Genomic DNA, 15,892 nt, shown 5'->3' on the forward strand with positions numbered 1-15,892 from the left:
AGAGCGCGGTGGGGCCCGCGCCGGGGCCGCCCCCTCGGGGGGAGCCAAGGCCGGAAGGGTTGGAAAGAGCCTGGAGGGAAGGGACCCGGTTTTGAAAAGCAGCGTGATAAACCGGGGGGATTATCCTCAGTCAAAAAGAGGAAATTTAGGAAAGAGAATTCAAGGTAGCGCACATAAAAAGAAGTCAAACGGGTAAATACAAGGTGGGAAAGCTAACTAGGGAACAGCAGCACAGGAGAAACTGGTTTGTAATGAGTCATAAACTGAACAGAGTCAAAAATGCAATGTTTTTGGGGAAAAAAAGGCGTATCTTTTAGGGTGTGTTAGTAGTAGTGTCTCATGTAAGAAATGGAGAAGGAGCGCAGTTACTTAAGCTGGTACCAACACTGCACACGAAAAGAGAGAGAGAAACCAGCCAAGCATCCATGGAATTTTCTAGTTATCACAAGAGCAGAGTCCTGGTAACAAAAAGAAGAAAAAGAAGGAAAGAAGAAGGAAAAAAACAAACATAAAACCCCCCTATATGATTGAAAGGGTTAAATATATTTCTCTTCCTGTTTGAATATTTTCTACCCGAACAAGGCATGAAGAGCCATCAAACAAGGCAGGATTCACGATGGCCACAGTGAGGACCAGCCCCTTACCTCAGTTTAAGATAGACCTTGATAGAATAAAGCCATGTGCCAGGTCTGTTCCTCCACAGCAAGCAGCAGGACTTGAGAATCCGTAAGTTTCTTCCCATTCCTGTGTCAGTGGGTCAGAGGTACACACACAACAGGAAAAGGTACAGGATGAAAAAATAACCTTGAGCAACCTGGATCCATGTCCTAAAATGTTTACTGTGATACGTTTGGTAAGAGAAAGTTTATTCAGGTGGCCAGTGCAATGCTAAACAAAAGTTTTTCAGCAGTGGTGTGTACTGGAAATAGATCAGTAACAATTTTAGGAGCATTCGATTTGTGACAGAGTCAGACCACAAGATATCCTTTAATTTTCTCACTTTCTTGGGCTGCAGGTGTGGAGAATGCTGAAACAGCAGCATTACCTTACATGCAGAGGATGCATTACGTCGCTGGCTCGTGTTGTCCTTACTGAGCAGTGGTTGGCTGACCCCGATGAGCAGGTGAGCCCCCACCAGCTGCTTGCTTCCCCCTGTGGGATGGGGGAGAAGATCAGAAGGGCAAAAGTGAGGAAAAAACCACAAAACCTTGTGGGTTGAAATGCAGGTGGTTTAATAAGTGGAGGGGGGGAAAAACAAGGGAAAAACCCCAAGGGATGCACAAGCAATTGCTCACCATCAACAGACTGATGCCCACTCGGCCCTCAAGCAACCTTGGAAAAAACAGCACCCCCCAGCTTTCTTGCTGAACTTGATGCTACACAGCATGGGGCCTCTCTTTGGTCAGCTGCAACATGGTTGTGTTGCCAATGCTGTTTTCCTCGTGAGCCTGAAGCACTGCACTGTATCAGCTACTATGAAGAAAATTAACTCTTTTCCAAGTAAACCCTGCACACTAACTCAGAACCAGGTCCTGAAAGGCATTATTTTGACCAAAGAAAAATGTTTTATAGCAGCATTTAGCAAAGTGTCTGTATAGCAATAACATTTTAATATACATTTTTTTGTGTGTATATATATGTGTGTATACAAAAATATATGTGAGTTTGTGTATATATAAAACATATATAATTTTGTGTGTGATTGATTTGAAAACTAGGGTTAGAGCTTTCCTAATGATTTACAGGTTTTCAGAAACTAGCTGGGTTTTGATTCTAGGTTCTTTCTTACAAAAGCTATGAAATGCTCCCAAGTCCAGTTCTTTCTAACGGTGCTGCCCCTCATTTCATTTCTGATTTATGTCTTCATGAAGGACGCCTGCTGGCAAGTATCATTAAAATGGCATCTGGGAGAGACTTTCCAGCTATCAATATATTGGAACAGCACTACTTGGTAAATTCAAAGAATGAATCTAAGATTCCAGACTTGGAAACAATACATACATGAGGGTACTAAAGCCCACAGATGATCAGGTTTCTTGTCAGGCTATAAACATTAGTAGCAGCGACAGGAGTGGGAGCAGCAGCAGGTTCCCGGGCTGTATGAAGTTTTGTAGCACCTCTAAGATGTCTTTGTGCCACTAATGGTATTTGTATCACACTTCAGGAACCTGTGTGGCAATCACATTGCTTATGAAAAATACTATATGCTGGACGAAATTCACTTGGTGCCAAAGGGATGGAAAGGAAAAATACCATCAGCATCCTGCTATGTAAATAATAGGTTAAAGATATTGGATTCCTTTGCATAGTGAGTCTGGACACACACTTCCAATTTTCTCCCTCAAAAGTGTTTTGTATTCCACATATCTATCTATCTATCTATCTATCTATGAAATATCTTCTGTGTATATATGGAAATATATATATTATATATATTGCATAATATTCCATGTTATATATATATGGATAGATTATATATATTTTCCACATTATGAAACATTTCCCCGTCCTTCCTTTCAATCTTTGGCTAACAGGCCATGTGAATTTGATGTGTTAGAATAAATTCACCTTTTCAATCTTACTTTTCCCCCCCTGTTAGCTTCAGCTCATATATGTTCTGGAGTAGAGACGGGAAGTACATTCAATTCCTGAGCCCTTAATAAGAATTAGTGTATAGGACTACTGATGGTGAGGTCAAATACTTGTGGAAGATTTGCAACGGTGGCATGAACATTTGTCCAGACACAGGTTACTGCATGTCTAGAAGAACCTTTAGGCCATCCTGAGGAAGAAAAGGGACAGGCATTAAAATACTTTAGGTGTGTTTTGCTGATTAGGAATACTAATTAAACTCAGACACCAGAGTGAAAAGAGCAGGTGTATTTTACTGGAAATAACTAAATAATGTAACAGAATAATACAGAAAACCTACAGTAAGAAAAGACAGAATAGTGCACTTAAACAAATAGGAAAATACAGGGTAACACATCCAGTCATTACTACCTGAGAGAGAGAGAACAGTGATTCAGAAAGATCCATCCCCACTCACAGACTTTACCACCCCCCAGCCCCGCAGCGCTGGGCAGCCCCAGTTACACGGGGGTTGGCAGAGCCTGGCCCGGGCAGTGGGAAATCCTACACGGTGCCTCCGCCTGCAGCTGAGGCATCCAGAGTCGCTGTGAGCGGGTCCAGCCTTATAGACCCCAAAATCAGCAAGCCAGAAGAGCTGGCACCTTTGTTTTAAGCGGAAATATCTGGTTTCACTCTAACATTAGATCCCCCCAGAGCATGGCCAGGGCTCAGGGGAGAAGCTCAGGGAGTTGATCGAGTAAATCTAGTTGATTTATGAGCAAGGTCACACATCAGGTCCCAAGGCCAGACAACTGTCTCTGTGGCCCTGTTATCTTGCCCACACACAAAGAAAGATAAGGATATATCCAAGATAGACATGTTTTATGATGTTTAAGCTACATCTTCTATGCATATCTTACTAATGACTACATATTGAGTTAGCAGCTTTGGCTCAGGGCCTGTTGCTTAGGCTTCAACACTTCCACCTTTTACATCAGAATAGGTAGTTGGTTATAACAGTATAATACATGTTAGCACAATGGTTATCAGCTATAAAATATACAGGATTCATCTATAGGTCAACTCTGGCTTGGACTGGTTGTCCAAGCCTTAGCACTTCAAGGTGTCTTGTCAGTTAATTTTCTGAGCATGGTCAGGTGAAATACTTTCCTGCTGAGTCTGTATGTCAGTAGCTCTGGTGTGTCTGCTGTTGCTCAGAGCTTCCTAGAAGAGAACCAAAACTAACAGACATGACTGATTAAAAATCTGTGATCCAGAGGTCGTTTGAGAACACTGAACCTAAAGACTGTTGTTATTTCCATCTTCCATCCAGTAAGTAGTAGAAGAGGTGTGGCAAACAGAGTAGGAAGATCCAAAAAATTTAAAACTGAAGCAGCAGCTTTATCTCATGGGGCAAGAACTAGACCAATTCAGAAGGAGGAGACCTCTTTTTCCATTACTGCTTCAAGGAAGATAGTTAGTATTTGATAAGAAAAATCAATTAATTGTCAAGATGGAGATTCTGAACACAACCTATGGAAACTATCCTTGAAGAAAACCTTTATGTAGAGGATATCTGATGGCTTTGTGAGTTCTGGAGCATGGTTGTGTGTAGCTGGTTGACTCAAGGTTTGCCTTAGGTTCTGCCTTGTAAGTATATCTATGATATCAATATTGTTTCATGGCTATTAGATCTCTTATATTTTGTCAAATTCTGTTCATCTTAACTAGAATTTTTAGGTGTTCAGTCATTCTGATTTTATTTTAATGATTACCTGGTTCCCACACCTATGCATCCATAAATGTATCATCATAACATTTTGCCTTGACTATAAATTTATTCTGTTGTTATTTCCTAAGTCCTGGTTTTAGTCCTCTCATAAAACCCCACACAGATAATTGTAATTAAGTTTTACCAAAAGCTCACTGAAAGTAGTATCAAGTCCTTCTCCTGCCCTTGAAGTGCTTGTACCAATTTTTCACAGAATCATCTTGTTTGGAAAAAGACCTTGAAGCTCCTCCAGTCCAACCATGACCCTCCCCCTGACCGTTCCCAACTCCACCAGATCCCTCAGTGCTGGGTCAGCCCGACTCTTCAACATGTCCAGGGATGGGGACTCCCCCCCTGCCCTGGGCAGCCCATTCCAATGCCCAACAGCCCCTTCCGCAAAGAAATCCTTCCTCAGAGCCAGCCTGACCCTGCCCTGGGCAGCTTGAGGCCATTCCCTCTTGTCCTGGCACTGGGTCCTTGGCTCAAGAGACTCATCCCCTCTCTCTGCGCCCTCCTGTCAGGGAGTTGCAGAGGGCCAGGAGGTCTCCCCTCAGCCTCCTCTTCTCCAGACTAAACCCCCCCAGTTCCCCCAGCCATTTCTCGTACGACACATTTGTGATATAGCTTTATTTCTGATTTATAGCTTCAACCTTCTATCTTAAAACAGGCAGTCTGGTCTGGCATATGTTTCTTCTTGTTGAGCTGTATTTTTCATCACCAAGATCTGAGTCTCAGGGACTCCTCGAGTACTGTGGACGGTCCTGTGAGTTTAACACTTGGCTTAGTAAAGCATGTGTCACTTTTTACATTCTGTTGCAAGGGATTGCCTTACATGAGAGAGAGCAGTGAAAGTAGTTTTGTGACGATTTGTGTTAAATCTTTTTGAAAAGATACTGTATTTTTTGTTATCTCTTCAGTCATAAACAGTCAGGTAAAAGGATAGCTGTAGTAAGTACAACATTTTCAAGCAGGCAAGTGATTTTAATTTGTCAGGTGTTGCATTTTGTTTTGCAATGAATTGCTTATTTCTTTTGAAAAATGAGGAAAACAGAGCATTAATATGTAGTCATTTAATGTATTTTGTCATATCCTTCTCGTGACTGCGTATTTTTCTTACTGACCAGCCAGTGTCTTCTCCCAGGCTCGCTGAGTCCCCAGAGACTGCTCTGCTGCCAAGCTCCGTTGTTTTGCTGCTGCTGTTGCCAGAGGCTCCGTCACCAGATGATGCTGCGTGACCAGATGCTTCGTGTGGCTCCCGCCGAGCTTGAGGGAGGAAATTCCCCAATGCAGGGGATGAGCAGCGGGCAGGAGGAGGGTTCACAACACAGCAGGAAGAGCCCCGCTTGTGTGTGATTGCTTACTGCAGTGTCTGAGGGATGAGCTGTTCTTTTTTCCTCTGTTATGTCCTGCGGTTGTGAGAGAGTTCTTTAATATAATTAATAATGTAACCTTCCCTAGCGTTACTGCTCCATTTGCTGACGTTCATTCCAGTTAGCTTAGAAGCTGTCCCTCCCAGGGCTTCAGGACAGACCTTTAACCCACCATGGATTTCATACGGCACTAAACTAAGGAATCCTATGAGTTAATTATATTCTTTGCCCTTGTCACAGAGGCAGAATTTTCCCTCTTTGTTGAACCACTAATGGAGGCAACCTCACTCTTTTGATACTTGTACTGCATCCCTTATTGCCTTATCTGAGCATCTGTTGGTCACCTTCAATTTGCACTAAAGATCACTTTTAACTGTAGATTAGGTTTCTAGAGGCTCTGCAAGAGTCTCTCTCCTACTTAATAAAAAGCAAATAGAAAGAAATGGGGGAGTTGATGTAAATCTAAGCCCTAAGGTATGTGCAGCTGCCCCTTTCTGCTTTAAAAGATTGTCCCTAGCCAGGCATGTCCCTGCATCTGCATTTTGTCAGCTGAAAGCATGGGAGTAAAAGTGGGGATGGGGTTCAGGTCCAAGATATGGGAAGAAAACAGCATGCTGGTACAGAATATATGTGTCAAAACTGATATTTGAAATATCCCCTCTACTCCCTTCTTGTTTGTCTCTCACTAGCATGGAAGGATATCATCAGGTGCAGAAGGGCTACTACAAAACGTAACAGCAGTCAATGTTTCTGAAAACATCATGAGCTTCTGCACATTTTACTATGCTTCTACTCTTCCTTAATTTACCACAAGATACCATTCCTTGCAGTGGCTATGGTTTTCACATCATATAGCTTGCCTGGGGAGTTGTTTGGTTTTTTTTTTCCTCTCTACAGGACAAAGAGTAAACGTCTGAGATCAGCAGGCCAAGACATCCTAGCCTCATTCAGGAAATCTTTTTTGCCTTCAGTTCAAGGTCTACTCATTGATTTAATATGCAAGAAAAAAAGAATTAAGTCCACATGCAAGTTAGTAAAAATACCCCAACCCCAAACTCACACTTTGCATGCATTTTTAGTGCTAATATTCACCATGAATGTAATTGTCATATCCCCTGAAAAGCACACTTGGATATCAATAATAAAGCAATGACAATTAATAAAATACAGAGATGGAAGATGAAACTCTGATCCTACAGATCGTTAGGGCAGATCACCACTGCCATCAGTGGTTTGGTAATTAGCACAATACCATCTTAAGGAAATACTATACCATTTACATATCATTTCCTGATGTACTGCAGAGCTCTCAAGTGAACTTCAGCTGTGAGTACAAGGGACAAGTTGGTGCACAAATTGAGCAGTTTATCATGACAGATCAAAATAACAGGGTATATGCTGACTTTGGAGAACCATGTCAAAAAGACATTTGTTTTAGGTAAACATGCCATTTTAAAAACTGTCCAGAAAATGCTTCTGAAGTGCATTTAAGAGAGGTAGAGGAGAAATCAACTTTTCTGTTGCTAAACCATGTCATCGCAGCAATGATTAGTGAACTTTAAAACTGGCAGGTTGGAAGAAAATTATGTCAGATCTTATAAATCTGTGTTTTAATCAAAATAGTAAAAAATATAATTACTTAAAGCATTTCAAAGACAGAATCATAGTGCTAATAGTGAATTCATCTCTGCTTTCTTACGTTCTTTAAAGAACACAAAATATTACAAAACAAAATAAAAGATTACAAAATAGAAGTGGAATTGCCTCCAGGGATGCAGAAATCCGTGTTTGCGGATCTCAGGGATTTCAACCAGAATGAAAGTTGCTTTTACTAATGTTTTATGAACAAAAACTCTCCTGAGCCTTCCTACAGAGTCTGACTTCCTCCTCCTCTATTCACCATTGTCTGAAGAATTAAGGCTCTGGTTATAGTTCTGCCAGAACCTTCAAAATGCCTCCTTGATTAGCCATTAGGATTGGGTAGGGAATCACATTATGTGGTCCCTAACAACTGTCTGAGTTCTTCTTTGGTATTTGTAGAATCTTGCCTACTGCTCCTTGATTGAAAATGCTTTTGTTTGTTTGTTTGTTTGTTTGTTGTGCATATTTATACTAGTGCCATTTACACTACCAAAGAAATGTAAAAGATCAGAGGGGATGAACTGGTATGCCTGTTTCTCCAGTGGTTACAGAGCCAAGTGCTACAGCAAAGCAGTTAATTAAATTTTAACTAAATGAGAGTATTATTTGCAAAACAATGGTGGAGCTCTCAGTAGGGTGAGTAGATGTACATAGCTAGTCTATACAAAAAATTCATGGTTGTGAAGGTATCCAATATGTAGTTTTATCTACCTTTTTTTTTATAGTCCATTTATTTAATAGACGCTCTGTGTAATAATGTAGAAAACTACACATAGTTTTCTTCAGTCAGAAGGGAATTGAACAAACAGAAATATGAGGGTCTGTGGACTGTAAGTACCTACCAAGGAATGGCATCTGATTCAAGACAGCTCCCGAGTCCTGTAGAAGGTATATTAAGATCCCGTGGCTGTAAATTAAAAATAAAAAATGTAAAGCTGGAAATACCAGTAAGGTTTTCCAAGAGATTGTCTATTTAGATTGTCTATTTAAAATGAAGGCTGAATATCTCTGTAATACAGTCTCTGGACAAAGCACAAGTCATTACCACAGTTCAGAAATTACTGGGTGAATGAGGTTTGTAAAACCACCAAAATGTTTTTTTCCTGATCTTAACAAACATGGAAGAAGCTTCTGTAGTGGGAGATGACTTCAGTGGTCTTCTGTAAACATTGTCTTTAAAATGCTTATGGAATTCCATTAAATTATATGAAGCCAACTCAAGCATTTCTCTTAAACTTAAAAGGAATACCACTGAACAGTTCTTATGCTAGACAGAGATAAACCTCTTTAAGAAGGTTTTATATGATCCATCCCTGCAGCTAAATTTTGCCAGTCAACTCTCCAGATACTGTCTTCTAGAAAGGAAGCACAAGTAGTTTCTGCTGTACAGGTATTTTTAAATGAGAATAATCACTTGTAAAGAAATCCTGTCTCTGCTACAACTGTCAAATTGGTACTATGATGCCATAATTTTCTGCAGAAACAACACCTTGGATTTCAGCTGAATATTATTTGAAGGTAAATTCTAGCCACTAAAAAAATTTAGTACTTTCTATGGCTGTGTGCTATCAAGATAAAAACCTAACTTTCACACAGCAAAGTTTTGACTGTCCAAAAGGAAAAAAAAAATCCAAGTGAAGATCGTGTTGTTATTAACAAATGATCCTTGTTTTACTTGCTTATTCTCAGTGTTTCTATCCATCTGTCACTCCTTGTGTGTTGCCTCTATATTACCTACTTGGAAAAGTAAACTCTTTAGGAAAGGGACCTTGCAGTTGTATCTACAGAACAATTAGTTTTTAGCATATATAATATAATAACAATTTGAATCATATATAAGATCCTACCTATGCTAGATGCAATAAAAACCCCAAGAGGGATAGAATAAGCAAGTATTTTTTCTTGCCAACTTTCATTTTGAAATGGTAATTTTAACTGTTTCTCACATGGCAGCACATAGCATTTCTGCTGTTCCTTGACTCATATCTAGACTTTAAATTATTTATGGATTTATAAATACAGGGATGTATATTTTAATGTATAATTTAACTTAAGGCAATCACCCATCTTTTTCAGTAGGAACTTTATCAACATTATAGACTTGAACAAGTTGTCTTTTGTAGAAAGGAGAATGTAATTAAGTTCACCTCACCTCAGGGATGCCAGCTGCACCTCCTGAGGTTACCATCAAGAAGTGTGAACTCATCAGGCTATGGAACTTAATGGGTTTTAATTCATGGCACTCCCATTGTTTTAGTTTCTTATGTATATGGGCAAAACAAATGTTTTTTACATGCCCTCTAGATTACATGAAACTAGAAGTTTAGTGTAATGAGGAATTAATGAAAATAAATTGGCAAATAAGCCTTCTCTCACCCTTCACCTGCCTTATTTCTCTTTCTTTTCACTCGATCTTGTACATTTTTATTCATATTTAAAACACAATCAAGCATTTAATCAAGCATGCAATCAGGTTTGCTGGCATGCTATTTTTGTTGTGAATGACAGTAGAACTTTTTATCTGTATAGTTTCCCATACAAGACAGTGTGAATCAAGGCCCAACATGTTGGTCAACTTCTTGAGTTTAAAATTTTTCAGCAGGATTTGTTGCATTCACTTTTTTTTGCTTATATGTATACACCCACTGCATCTGCTGCACCCGGCTGGACCTGCTCTATGTGGAGAATATTTGAAAATCGGACTGTTACATTCAGATGCCTCGTAATTCATTGGTGATCATAACTACATATCCATAACTACACCTCAGACCCAATCATTGTAGGTCCCTTCCAAGGGAACCCAACCCTCCCCTCCCCTTTCTTTTCTGGGAGACAAACAAGTTTTTTGCTAAAAATGCAGCTGCCTCTAAAAGCTGTCATGCAATGAACTATAGCAATATAGTTAGCTATAATGACATAACATAGAATGAAACAGTCATAAGACTTAAAACTGTTAATTACCAATGAGATGTGTGACATTCTCATTGCAATTATGCTTTCTGCGTAGGGTTAAAGTTCTTTCCCTTTGTGTAGTATGAAGCTCTTAGGGTCATTGCTAATCACAATTTTGGAATTATGCTCTTCTTCAAGAGCTCTAAATCAAATGCGAACATCAGGATCCTTTTCACAAATTAACACCTCATTTCTCTGTCCTGCCAGGTTGGACTCGGTACAGAGAAGATGGCTTTCTGCTGCCTTCCTACTTGAACTCCACAGTCTAAGATCAGCTGAGCCCAAGATCTGACTGACTGCTCTGAGGTTTGCCTGCAGTGGTTTTCTGTAGCTGTGCTGCAGAAGGGAATAGCTGGTCCCTGTCCAAGTACAACCCTTTTGGCATTTCTCTTACCTTGATAACTCTATTATGGTCAGGAAGCAACAGTGCACTAAAGCAGAGTGTCAAGCCACAGCAGAGCTTCACACTGCCATAGAAAGATGAAAACACAGGTCAGATGCAGACTTTGGATCTGCATTTAGCCATCAAAAACTCCTTTGCTCTAATCCCAGCTCTGAAAGTCCTTCCCTGTGTGGCCTTTATGGGTCCATTTAACACTTCTGCCTCAGTTTCTTCCCTCTCTAAAGCAAAGATGATATTCAGAAGAAGGTGTAACACCTGATTAGCATTTGTAAAATGGGAGTTACTGAGTATATTGCTGTGGATCTGTGGACTCATACATGCCAAAGACAGATACTTCTTACATAAAGCATTAATACGCACATTGCTGTAATCCCACTCAGTTCTGTAGTAGTTCTGCTTGCAGGATATAGAATCACAGAATCATTTAGACTGGAAAAGACCTTTAAGATCATTGGCTCCAACCCTTACCCTAACACTGCCAAGCCCACCACTAAACCATGTCCCTAAGCACCATATTTACATGCCTTTTAAATACCTCCAGGGGTGGTGACTCAACCACTTCCCTGGGCAGCTGACAATCCTTTCAGTGGAGTAGTTTTTCCCAATATCCAGTCTAAACCTTCCCTGGTGCAACTTGAGGCTGTTTCTTCTCGTCCTATCACTTGTTACTTGGGAGAAGAGAACAACCCCCACCTCGCTACAACCTCCTTTCAGGTAGCTGTAGAGAGCCATAAGGTCTCCCCTCAGGCTCCTTTCTCCAGGCTAAACACTCCCAGTTCCCCCAGCAGCTCCTCACAAGACTTGTGCTCTAGACCCTTCACCAGCTTCGGTGCCCTTCTCTGGACACACCCCAGCACCTCAATGTCTTCCTGTAGTGAGGGGCCCCAAACTGAACACAGTATTCGAGGTGCAGTTGAATATGCCTATACATATGCTGCTATGTACAATTGACTGCCTTAGTATTTAGTTTTCATTTGTTGTATGGGAAAATTCCCTGTTGCCCATGTTTTTGCAAGACTTTTTTCTAGATTTTTTTTAACTTGATCACACATTCTGGATGGGGCCATTTTTTACCTTACTGCCTTGTTTGCCTAGTGTTTAGTGTGCTCCCTTGTGGCTTGTACTTAGGAAGTTTTACATGCTATGTTATTTACTATTGGTAAAAAAAATAACCCTGTTTAGGTGATGAGAATTTCATCAACCTTAAGCTCTGTTTAGTTTACATGGGCTACAGAAATATTTTTCAGTTGGTACTGTGGGTAACCTTTGATTACATGGTAACCAGGATGATCTCCTTTCACTTCTGTGAAAGTAAGCAATTCCCTTTAATCTTCTGTTTCACTTTTTTCCTCCACATGCTAACTCAACAAATTTATCTATAAATTCTGATTAAAGGAACTTTTAAATCCACATAAAATTGTTACATTGGAGTCTTTACAAAAACACGAGGACAGTCATTTGTGCTATTTTAAAACATTTTTGTCAAGAAAAAGTTTCAGACCTGAATTACACTACTATATCTTTTTAAATGAGGACCTATTTGAAGGTATGACATATTTCTTCACTACATCTGACACAATGTCTGAAAAAACAGTTGGATTTATCTGAGTTAGTACTTATTGCAGGTACGCAGGGAAAATAGCTCCATGTAACTACAGGCATACTGGCTTAGTGGATATTTCTTTTCTAGGTATTTAATAAGCAGGTTGGAGATTCAGATTAAACATAATTTTCCCATGTTTAGAGGAGAATATGAATCAACAGAATCAGAAGGTTACACTGGGTATGCTTATTTGGTGTTGTTAGACAGGGAAACTTGTTTTATAACACATCTGTAGAAATGGAAGTGGACATCTCAGTTCATCTGTGAGCGAAATATTCCACATTGTTTTCTATCATGCTGATTCTATCCCCATGCCTAATAACAACCACTAATATCTGGGATGATATTCTGGGTGACTGAACCATTGAATTTTCCAACCATATATAACTTTGGACCTTTTTTTGTCATGGTGTTTACACTATTTGCTGTAGTTGAAATTTAGAAGAACTATCTTTACTTTGCGTTGTTCAGTTTGTCTAATAAAATAGAATATTTGGGACTCTAGTGATGTAAACTATTCAAAGGCAGCTAGAAAGATACAACAAATCTTTACTGCTGTGAAGTATTGCTTGGCTGCAAAAACAGACTTGATAAATTATCTTGGTTTAGTCTAAACACAGCTGTATTGCAAAATGCGTATTTCAGTGGTGTTGTAAGACAGGTATGTCTTTTTTATCCAAGTTTTCAGCCTTTAATAAAAATACCAAATCTGAAAATCTATTTCTGATTTTAAGCTGTTAATTTAAGCAGTTGTGTGGTCTCCTCTTAATACCCAAACTGAAAACATTATAGTGAAGGGTCTGTATAGTTCTCCTAGCTTCTCTTTATCCAATTTTATTTTTTTTAAAACAGTGTACAAAATGACCATTTTAAAGTGACAGCTTTAAAGTTCAGAGATCCTAAACAGCTAGGTCGCTCAAAAATTGTAAAAATCTGAGGAAGGAAAAGTATGACCGGACTTGGATGAATGACTCCTGAAATGCAGCCACACTGTAGTTTCCTGGGTGTTAATATGCGACTAACACAAATGAACACCATTGGCACGAAGTCCTGCATCCACTCATCAGGCTCAGGCTGAAGTGTTGCCCCAGTGTTACTGATTCTGCCATTAATTAGAATTAATTGTGTTTGATTCTAATATGAATATAGAGTTAGGAAAGATATTTTACTAGAAATTATATGTTCACATTTATTGCACTTTGCACCAGCAACCGAATGCTACTATGAACTCCTCTGTACAGCTCTGTGCCAAGGCTGAAGAATTGGTCAAAATCATCTAGTAGGAACATTTAGAAACGTAGACAATAGGTCTAAGATTCAAGCTAATTTGTTTGAAGTAGGTATAGTGTTTACTTACAGCAGTATTGTATAACCTAGAAGAATGCATAGAGATGTCAGGACCCAGAATTAATGGGAACTAAGGAAATCCGACTGTAACACTTGTAGGTACCTGCCAAGAAACAGTGAACTTAAGCAAAAGGTAATTCCGGCAGGGGGAGATGGCAACTCCTGACTCATGGACCACCTACTCACTTTACACCCCAGAACCATTTCTAGAAGTTTCTAACCTTTACTGTGCAGAATCGGAAATAGGAGGAGGATATGTTAATGATTTCTAGGAAATAGTATGTTTATGTATGGTTACTTAATGACTATGTATGAGCAAGTTCTATATAAGATGTATGATTTTGGTGCCTGGTGTGCGTTGTTGGTGAGATGACTCCCCTGCGCCCCCGGCCATTAATAAAGAAGTGTCTGCTTATCTACATCACACTGGGGTCGATAAGTTCTTTATTCCGAGTTTTCTGTAACACCAGTGATGAAAAAATACACCCATGATATCTGAAACCTTACTGCAATATCAGTTTGGACATCCCTTCTTCCTGGCTGATGAGTTCTTGGAGGCTGTTCTGCACCCCTAGAAGAGGCAAAAATAAACACTGTTGAAAGGCAATTAATTACTGGAGGAGTGGCATCTGGGGTACTAGAAAGGAAAGTTTAACTCCTGAAGAATGATTCAGACATACTTTTCATGCATAAATTTGCCCTGTAACTTTGAAATATTTTGTTTAGAAAATTAGAAATGGCAACTATCACAATAAATCTGCAACAGTTTTGGTTTAGAATTAAATTTCTATTAGCTGGAAATCCCCTGAAAGTGTAAAGAATTATTCAGAGAACATTAGAGATACTTTATTTGAATATTTGTGATCATTAGGTGACCAAACAGTCATTTTACATATAATAAAATCTTTTTTAGGGCCTAATTTTTTTTTAAGAGAGTAACAGCTTGGCTCATTTATAAATCTCTTTTTCTCATTTACCTATGCTTATTTCTTCCAATGATGCAAATCACTTACCTAGCTTGTAAACCATTTTGATTTCTGATTAGAATGCATAAACAAGATGCTTTTGAATTTCAGATATATGTAAATAATTTGCCTTTTCTTTGTTAAGAATAGTAAAGTATGTCCTTGATATTCCAGAATCTCTCTACTTTCTCAGCTAAGAACGTGAAAAGCAATATCCCTCACAAGTAGGTTATTCACAAGGATATTTTGCAAAAGGGCATTGAGATGAATAACGATGTAATGAAATGTTCTCATCACAGCAGTGAGAACTGGGGGATGCTGATAACACAGGCATTTTGGAGCAGCATTTCCCACTTCCACCCCATTGTTAGACTCTGTACAAATGGGTGACATAAATGAGTATCATACGCATCAGTTTGTCTTTTGTAATACATGCTGTGGGTGCTGGAGACTGCCCCCCATATCTGGGAGCACGCTGCTGCTTATAGAAACCTACTGATGAAGTTTCGAGATTTTGCAGCTACTTTCAGGGGCTCACGTGCTGGATTTCTTTTTAGGACTTAAGATGACACTTTTGGCCTCTGATTTTATCTGCCAATTCATCCCTGTCTGAATAGGTCTTTGTCTCCTTTCCCTATAGTAGCTATGGCTGCCTTATCTTGGAAATACAACTTAGTAATTAAATTGAAACAACTAACATGTATGGAGCAAAGGAGTGCCCTGGTTTTCATGGATACTCGGAAGAGACTTGCAAGTCTGAAGGTGTTTGGAGGTCTTTCATTAGTAATTGGGTTGTAAAATTAGGTTCTAACGCTTCTGGCTGGAAGTTGTCTCCCTCCCTCAAAAAGATCGTTCTGGATCAGGCCTCGGGTTGAACCACACCCACTCTGGATAACGCTTCTTGTGTTTCTGTTGGAGGATGCGGAATTTGAGAGTGTAAACAGGACAAAACTGACTCGTTTGTGACTTCAGACCACTTACCTCTCCGCTTTGTAGCTGTTAACGTGTGCAAGCCTGGGACAACTTGTTTTCCCTAAATCCTCTGGTTTGGGACTCCAGATCAGGGATGTGGAGACTCGGGTCTGGGGTTCGGTTGGGACAAACCAAGGGGACCAGAGCACCCTGCTGGGTTTCCTGAGCCTTTGCCAGGGCTCCCCGAGGCGGTGCCTGTCCGGCCGCAGCACGATTCGGAGCTGGCGTGGAGGGGCGGGATCTCGCCCGCGCCGCCGGTGCCGCCGCTGCGAGGGGCTCTGCCGCGCGGGGCTGTCA

The sequence above is a fragment of the Athene cunicularia genome (assembly GCF_003259725.1).
Source record: "Athene cunicularia isolate RWA chromosome 14 unlocalized genomic scaffold, athCun1 chr14_part1, whole genome shotgun sequence".
In the NCBI taxonomy this organism is placed as follows: Eukaryota; Metazoa; Chordata; class Aves; order Strigiformes; family Strigidae; genus Athene; species Athene cunicularia.